Source organism: Pipistrellus kuhlii, unplaced genomic scaffold (genome assembly GCF_014108245.1).
Source record: "Pipistrellus kuhlii isolate mPipKuh1 unplaced genomic scaffold, mPipKuh1.p scaffold_m20_p_2, whole genome shotgun sequence".
In the NCBI taxonomy this organism is placed as follows: domain Eukaryota; kingdom Metazoa; phylum Chordata; class Mammalia; order Chiroptera; family Vespertilionidae; genus Pipistrellus; species Pipistrellus kuhlii.
In genome coordinates this window covers 134,269,381-134,278,578 of record NW_023425515.1, presented here as the reverse complement: position 1 = coordinate 134,278,578, position 9,198 = coordinate 134,269,381, and the positions used below count along the sequence as shown (strand labels likewise).

Genomic DNA, 9,198 nt, shown 5'->3' with positions numbered 1-9,198 from the left:
GCAACTTGTGCTGCCTCTTCATCATCCTGTCTCAGCTGCTGCAGAAGACCCCTCTCCATGGCTCTCCCTGCTGTGGAACAGAGGGCAGCACACCCACCACCAAGCTCAGCAGCGCTCCCTCAGAGTGTTTTGCCTCCAGGATGGACCCTGAGGCAGGTGAATTGTTCTCAGCTTGAGCAAGGTGTTCCCTTGCTGTTGAGCCAAGGACTTTTCATAGGACTTTGCTCAAAGTCCCATTGTTGATTTATTCATTTCTGCAAAATAGCTCAAACAGCCCCTTTTCCTGTTTTTGAGACTCACAGAGCATCTGGATCTAACGACTTAGAGGAAAACCTCCAAAACCCATGTCAATGCAGGATGAGGGCTCAGACTGGGATGCACGAAGTCCTAGATCCTTATTTTAATGAGGGGAAAGCCCTAGATCTTTCTCATCCTTCTCTCTAGGTCATTATTTACCAGAATACTTTGGGTCCCGAGTCCCATTCCCTCTAGTTAATCGCCCTGTCCTTTCTGCAGTCACTACATCATCATGCACATAACTCCCGTTATTGCCTTCACATATGGCCCATTAAACATCCCTCAGTCTCCACTGAGTATGACAATGGCTTAATTACCTGTGAATCTCTTGTCCCTAGATCAGTGCTTGGTATATAATATAGAGTAAGTAAGTGAATGAAAGCCATTTATATTGAGTGAATAGCAATTACTTCAAAAACAAAGCTGTCCATATCTATCCCTGGCAAATAAGAAAGAAAACATTGGGAGACTCTTGTATGTGTGAGAAGAAAAACTAAAAATCATCTTTTATCATATGCAGAGAAGATGACGTGGGGGAAACTGCTTAGACTACTTGAATGGGACCCAGGTCTGGAGTGGCATTTAGATCTGATCCCTGAGGTGTCTGTCTAGGGCAGTGATTTTCAACTTTTTTGACCCCATAGCATACATAAACTAATTACTAAAATTCTATGGCATACCAAAAATATGTTTGTTTGTTTTTTTCCAATCTGACGAAAATAAGGTACATTTTGATTCGCTCACTCTGGATGGCTATTATTGTGTGGGTTGTTGCCATTTTTCAAATTTGACAATGTAAGGCAAAAGAAGTTGGGGCCCCTGACTGAATAGTCAGGTGTGGCATTTTAAAAAAATTCTTGCAGCATACCAGTGTGCCATGGTACACCAGCTGAAATAATTGGTCTAATGCAGTGGTGGGCAAACCTTGGCTCCTGAGCCACATGTGGCTCTTTGTCCCCTTGAGTGTGGCTTTTCCACAAAATACCACGTGCGGGCGCACATGTACAGTGTGAGTGAAACTTCGTGGCCCATGCACAAAAGTCGGTTTTCAGCCTGGGTGAGTCTATTTTGAAGAAGTGGTGTTAGAACACTCAAGGGGCCAAAGAGCCGCATGTGGCTCGCGAGCTGCGGTTTGCCGACCACTGGTCTAGTGCATATTTCAAAGCAATGATTTAGAGCTTATGTTTTCTTAAGTTTTCTATATTGCTCCTACTGACAGAGATCATAAAGTACTTTATTCTTAGTTCAAACATGTTGGCCTTTGTCAGACCAAGCATTCAATTGTAGGGGTCAGAAAACGCATTTCCAGTGGGCTTAAATTGGGTGGGCTACGTACTTAAGGGGAAAATGATTTTAAAAATATCAGGGTGTGCCTGGCAAACAGGAGAGCAGTCAACTACATTTGACAGTGGTTGAGGAGAAACTGGATTTTCTCCCATACGCATCCTGGGCGTCACTGTAGCCCCTTCTCTTGAGCGAATGGTTACCAGCAAATGGTCACTCGAAGCTTTGTCAGGAGTGCTCATCCTTTACCGTACTTTATTAAAGCCTCAGGCATGTGCCCCTGCACCCTCTCTGTCCTGTTCATTGTTTTGGCTTCAGAGCTGGGGAGCAAGGCTGGCATCTCATGGGGAGTTTCCATGTGTGAAGGTCTACATCCTTCATTCACACCCTTCAAGGTTTCCCTTAACATTTTCTGATTGTGTTTCTGAGTACATGGTGTCAACAGCTCTCAGAATTGTTAAGTTTTCTATTTATCCCCAGGCCAAAAAAAGGCACAGATCACTGCAGTGTAAAATTACCAGTGGTTTTGACAGTGACCTAGAAGAACTATAGAATGAAGAAATTTAGCCTTGAGAGCTGAGGTCCAGCCCCAGGCTCATCTTAACCAAGAGGTTCTGCTCAATTATACAGGCCACAAGGAGTTCTGCTGGTCCTGAAAATATTGAACTCATCCAACTTACGTTGGGAAGTGTTGACTCATCTTGATGAATGGCCAGTTTCAGACACCAAGTATCATATTTACTTGCTTATTTCCTTAACAATTATATTCCTACACAAATTTAATTTTGAAAAGTAATTCTATGAGTTTTGAAAATGGCCTTTTATTTCTTTTGTAGGAGCTCCAAAATCAGCACAAACTCTTCTGAAGTCTTGAAAAGATTAGCTGGAATAATTAAAAAATTGCCAGATTTGCTGAAAATAGAAGGAAGGAACATTTCTTTGGAATTGCTCTTGCACAGCCTTCAGAGAGACAATGTTGTAATGGGTAAGAGTTCAGGCCTTAGAGCTGGGCCATCTGGTTTGCACCACAGCTCTGCCACTTCCTAGCTATGAATCTGTGAGCAAGTGACCCTCTGTGTGTCTCAGCTTTTTCGTGGGGATGGCATAAAAATGTCTACTTCCCACACCTGTTGTGAGATAATAGGTATGAAGCACTTAAAAACTGTGCTTGGCACATAGAAAGTATTCATTAAATGTTAGCTACTATTTTTAATTAGATCATAACTTAGAACTGTTGCAGATGTATTGTGAAGGTGGAATACAAAGTTAACACTGGGAAGCAGTGAAATATATACTGAAAAAGGGAATTGTGCAAATAAACAGTTTAAGATAGTTGTGTTTAAATTAGGAGACAATTCTTATGTGTCTCCTTACTCTATTAAGCATCCCTTCATCAGATCCCTTCTTAAATGGTCTTGAGCTTTCTACATCAAGTTCTTTTTTTTTTCTTCAGTTCTTTTTATTATTTATTTATTTATTTATTTATTTATTTTATTGATCATGGTATCACATAATTGTCCTCATTCCCCCATTCCCACCTCAAACCCCTCCCCACATTTGCTCCCACCCCTCTGGTGTTCGTGATCATTGGTTAGGTTTATATGCATGCATACAAGTCCTTTGGTTGATCTCTCCCCATTACCCACTCTCCCCTACCTTCCCTCCGAGGTTTGACAGTCTGATTGATGCTTCCCTGTCTCTGGGTCTGTTTTTGTTCATCAGTTTATGTTGTTCATTATTTCCCCTAGATACGTGAGATCATGTGATACAAGAAATACACTTACAAGGATCGAAAATGAGACCAACCATAATGGTTATGCTCAGAGGCAAATGAATCAGTCTGTAGTAAGTTTCTTTCTGGGCCAACTGTTCTTTTGAGTCCCAATTTCAATGTCAAACAGTTACTTATGTGTATATGTCAGCAATAATATTTCAGTCTGGATGGTGGACAAATGGTGGACAAATGCAGGTCCAACCATCTCTGCTTTGGCCCTGGGCATCCTTTATCAAGTTCTTAGTGATCACAAATCATGGTGACTAGTGTAGTCTATTACTTTGCTTCCATGTTAACTTCTTCAGATATAACCCCTGGCCACTCGCTCACTAACTGCTGGAGGAACACATTAAGGTCTCCAGAGCTTCACTGACCTTCCTTAGGAGATGGGAACTCCAGTATCTCCAAGCCTCTCCTCACAAAATTTTTTCTTTATTTCCACTCTCAGTGTGCTTATATATCTTCAGCATGAATAAATAGATTTCCAGGATTACAAAAATTTCCTTTTGGAAATACTGCATAGGGTCTAGCACTTTCTTTGAAAGGTAGAATCAATTGTATTTTGGTGCATCAGTTAGAACTCCCACTTTAACATCTTGTTACATTTACAAAGCCATCCTTTCTACCTCATCATGGCATACTGGATTTAGAACATTTATAACTCCCCAAGCCTCAGTGTTAAACCAACAAAATTAGGGATAAATGAGAAAGGATACTAACATTTACTGAGTTTAAGTAATTTTCTCAAAGACTCACATGTTTAGCAAATGGCAGAACCAGAATTCCCTTCCAGATCTGTATGTCCTAAACCCAGTTTCATTTGCTATATTATGAGGTATTTATTCAAAATCTATCCAAGAAAATGCTTCTTTGTATTCCTTCTTTCTTAAACTCTCTTGATCATATTAACCATTCTCTTAAAATGCAGTTAAATTTTTTGTGTGTTTTGGGTAAAATCCCCAAAATGTCAAAAATTTAGGCATTTCTTTTTCCACCTCTTCTATCTCATGAATGAAGATGAGTAACTTCCACTTTATAACTTTTGAGGGCTTTAATCAGAAAAACCTATAAAACTAGTGACTTTGTGCACATTTATTCACTTGAGGATGTGTTTATTAAGTTGGTTATATATATTTGAGCTTCATTCTTTAATTCAATTTGTCAGGTAAAAGAAAATTACATTAATATGAATTTATAATTTATTTCTTTCCTGATATAAATCTGAATCTCAGAAACCAAAACATGGCCTTTGCTTCTTAACTCCTATTAGGGAAGACACAAAGAACTAGATCTTTCTATTAAAATGCCTTAAAACCAGTTTTTGTTGATACTTAGACACATCAGTATGAAACTTCAGAGCACCAAGAAAAAAAGAGAACCCCCTAAGAGATTCAATGCAGGAAAAGACAGATTACCTTCTGAAGAATGAGAATTCGAATAGCTTTTGACTTCTTATCCACAACATTGGATTCTGAAAGAAAATGGAATCATATCTTCACATTTCTGAGGGAAAATGATTTTGACCAGAGCAATCTGTGCCCAGCCAAACCACCAATCAAGTGGAGAGGGGAAAATATATCAACATATAGGAAATTATAGTTTATATTTCCAAAGAAGATAATTGAGAATGAATTCCAGAAAAATGGATAACATCATGAAGGATGAAGTCTTGAGATCCAGGAATTAATAGCTCTACCCTACAAGGGCAGGGAGGGAAGGCCCTTGGTCACAGCTGGGCTCCAGAGCTGTCTGGATTGGTTCATAAATTCAGAGAGAGCTGGATGGCGGTCTTAAGAAAGAGATTGGTCCACAAGTGAAAGTATGGTGGTGGGCAAAAGTAGGCTTGCAATTACATTGTGACACTCTTTTGAATTAATAAAGTTAGTATAATAATCATAACCTGTGTGTCTTTTTCCATTTGAACAACTGTAAACCTATTTTTCCTCACATCTATATTTGTAGAATTATAATGATACTAGTGGCCAGGTGCATGGATTCATGCACATTGAAAGGAAATTAATTAGAAGGTAGCCAGCAGGGTGGGACTAGGCTAGATGGGCCAGACACACCCTGGAGCCAACCTCCTGCTGTCCCTCCTGGCCAGCCACACCTGGGGCTGTGCCACAGCTTGAAGGGTGTCTACAGAGTGAGCCGGGTTCCTCTGGCAGGTGGGATCTCTCGGCCTGGCCTGCAGGGATTGAGCTGAAACTGGCTCTCTGACATCCCCTGAGGGGTCCATGAGTGTGAGAGGGCATTCTGCAAAGTTGCTGTCATACAGGGTGTGGAACGCAAATGCAAGTGTGCAGTAACCAGGTTTGGGGCCAACAGTACCCCAGCAACAACATAACCCATAGCCAAAGGTGGAATTTCAGGCTCTCAAGGAATTGGCCTCCCTTCTCTCTGGTTCCAAGATGTATCACCTGAGAACCGCTGCTGTCAGGTCACTGCAGCTCCTGTGTTGACATCTGCCCTCTAGTGGTCAGTAAGTGTCATACCTACTGGCCGGTTGGCCAGTTGGCTGGTCAAATGGCTACTTAACCTTTTAAATATATAGATAAACCCTTATTATAAGTTATGTTATTAATTGTTAGAGAGTCAACCCCTAGAAAAACTCACATAAGACTTAATAATAACTACAGAAAAGAACATAAATGTTATCAATTTTGACAATGTACTTGTTCAAGTAGAGTTGACAGATATTGGGGTGTGGAATGGGGCGAGAGGTGTGGAGAAGATTGAAAGACAGGGCCAGCAATATCCTTATCAAATATATATAAAGTTGCTAAAATGAGAAATAGACATTGGTTACTTAACATTACAACTATAATCAATACGAGAACCTAAGTTATAAGTATTAGCAATTAAGAAGAGGGTGATAGATAAAGTGAAGTGGGAAGTAGAGATGTAAGGGAACTAAATATCATTCATAGCAGGGAGTAGATAGTTATTGTTTAAAGTTGGTTAAAAGAGAAATGGAGATAACCCTGTTAGAATGAAAACAACCACAGTAGGCCAAAGAGGCTAACCTGGAGAAGAAAATGATTAAGAAGGGAAGGGACTTAGAGTAAATCAGGGACTGCTTATTAGGTTGCCTCTCATCATCATCATCATGAGGAGAAGGAGATGTAAGCCAGATATATTTACCAGCTGGTTAGCCCCGCCTTGAATGTTACTACATGTGGTTTAGGCTATAAAGGAACTATCTGAAATAACCTTCTTGATTTGAATCCAGGCAATGAGGAATGGAAACTCAGGCTTCTCTCTACCCAGCTATGAACTTCTGATTTTCATGTACCGTTTCCATTTTGCCTTCTGGCTCCATGTACCAACCGTTTTACCAATTGTTCTTATGATTGAATTTGTGACTGGAAGAAACTCCTAAAAGGTTGGAATTTCTCTTTCAATGACATATTTTGCCCTAAGAAATGTGTTGGTCAGGCCCTGGTTTTCTCTAAGCCACTTTCCTCCTTAATCATTTTCTTCTGCAGTTTAGCCTCTTTGGCCTCCTGTGGTTGTTTTCATTCTAAAAGGGTTATTTCTATTTCTCTTTTAACCAACTTTAAACAATAACTATCCACTCCCTGCTATGAATGATATTTAGTTCCCTTACATCTCCACTTCCCACTTTATCTATGTTGCTTAGTCTTAGGGAAGGTAGTTAACTTACAACTGATAACAGCATTGCAGTAGAGTATTGTAATCTGCTGACTTCAGAGTGAGCACATGGAACTGACTGAGACCTGGAAAGATGGCCAGCAGCTGGGATGGGCAATCAGGGTACCTGTCTCATAAGTCAGACGAGACTAGTGGCTATTAAGCGTTTCCCTTTTGCTCTTTCCTATAGTTCACAGTTGGGTGAAATTTTGCTCATAACTGGACTTCTAAATCTGATAGACCAGATGATTTTTATGGACATTCGAATTTACTTTGTGAAAGTAGAAGCAACAATAAGAATTATAGGAATTTAGTGAATTTTAGCAGTTACTTAAATTTTCAATTCTTCTTCTTCTTCTTCTTCTTCTTCTTCTTCTTCTTCTTCTTCTTCTTCTTCTTCTTCTTCTTCTTCCTTCTACTTCTTGTTCTTCATTTTACAAAATGCATTTGCAAGAGATTTATGTGCAGAGGCAGCTAGGACACTCACTAAGAGAGCCTCACATACTAATTAATGGTATGTAGAGATCAGGAATTTTCAAATGAGCCCAGAATTTCCGAAGTCTTTCTGAGACCTTCTTGAAGGAACAGGTGGCCTCTGTAAATACATTTACAGTATATATTCCATCATTTGCAAGATTGATTCCAACACTACATCAGAAAATGGGATTCTGGGGCTCACAAGTAATATAGAAGGTCATCAATGGATCTGAGAGTCACCTATTCACATCAATCAAGTGGGAAGTTACTTCTATGGTCCATTTAGCTTGGTAATAAAAGGAACACTATTTCTCTAATTCATCTAGTTCCTGGTTCTCACACAAGTTCCCTCAAGTTCTTGGCAGGACATACCCAAGACCAAGAATTTATAATGTTCCAGCAGGAGAGGAAGGTCCCTGATAAAGAGCCTTGTTTCTTACCATCTTACAGGTACTTTTGGGATTCTTCATGTTAAGGGACTTGGAAAGCATTTCATGATATGTCACCATTTTTCTAAATGCTGATTAGTTTTTTCCACTCTGAGGGAGTGGAGGTTGGAGACCAGGTTGGGATTTGCTACCAAGCATCACTATGGCCTGAACTCTATCGGGCTCCACCTTCATCTCTCCTCAAGTTTCTTTTATTAGCTGTGTGGGAAGCTCTTCTGTAGAAATCCCGCCATGCCCTTCGGTAGACTTGGCTCCAAGTGAAACGGTGATTTTCAAGCTCCCCAGCAGCAAAGCCTGGGGCTGACACCAGGGAAGCTGCACCTGGGCTGGACCCATTTGTACTCATGGCACTGGGTCCTGCACTATCTGTGCAGCCCTAAAAATAGCTCTCAATTAACATTGCATTTCAAGAATTGGAAAATTTCCCAGAAGTCCATTCTTTTTTCCTTTTCTATTTCATTACATTTTGCAGTAATAATACACAAGCCTACAGAAAACATGACGGGTAATGAAAAAATGTAATTAATATAAGCAGTGTAAAGCATGTATTTTTTTCTCCGTTGTCCTTGCAGAAAATTGCTGCTTTAAACCAAGCAGGATGTGAAAATGCATAAAACCCCCCTTTAATCTGCTGTGGTTTGTAAATACCTTATGCAAAACAGTTAAGTCAACTGTCAGATTAAAAAAAACAAAAAACATTAAGTCACATATTCGTATAATAATAAACTTTTTTCCCCCTGCAAGTCTAATTGAGTGACTTGGATAACTATATCTGAGTGGGGAAGAATGGAGGGGATGATGAGGATTTTTGAGAACAAACCTAAAAATGGGAGGAACCTGCGTTTGGATGGCTGCTGTCTATTGGATTCAGCTGAACAGCAGGTAAACGTGCTGCTTCTCTGTACACGCAATTTTGGTACAGGACTGGGGAAAAGTAAGCATCCTTGCTGCTATTTTCACGCTGGTACACCCCATCCCATTAATTGAAATAAAATGATAGGTCAAGAGGCTGTGTTATATGCCAGCATTCCTCAGACCGTTTTTGTTCACTTATCTATACCACCGGCAATATAGAGAAGTCTGTGACTAAAAGGTCACAACAGGATCTCAAAACTGAAATGCAAAATGTTGTTTCCTAAACATCTTTCTAGGCCAGACACAAAAATGCTTACGGTTTGTTTGCATTTGTTCTTTCCTTCGTCCTTTTTTAAACTGCATCTGACATACGTGGTTGCTTATTGTTTATTTCTACCTTGTGCTGGA

The 9,198-nt window shown here is 40.0% G+C and overlaps 1 long non-coding RNA gene across 1 annotated transcript; it reads left to right on the top strand.

Moving 5' to 3' along the window:
* Nucleotides 1-1,487: 1,487 nt before the first annotated feature.
* LOC118724562 lies at nt 1,488-5,254 on the top strand. Its single transcript, XR_006742170.1, has 2 exons — nt 1,488-2,566; nt 4,691-5,254. It is a non-coding gene; the product is annotated as an uncharacterized LOC118724562 (long non-coding RNA).
* The last annotated feature ends 3,944 nt before the right edge of the window (nt 5,255-9,198 follow it).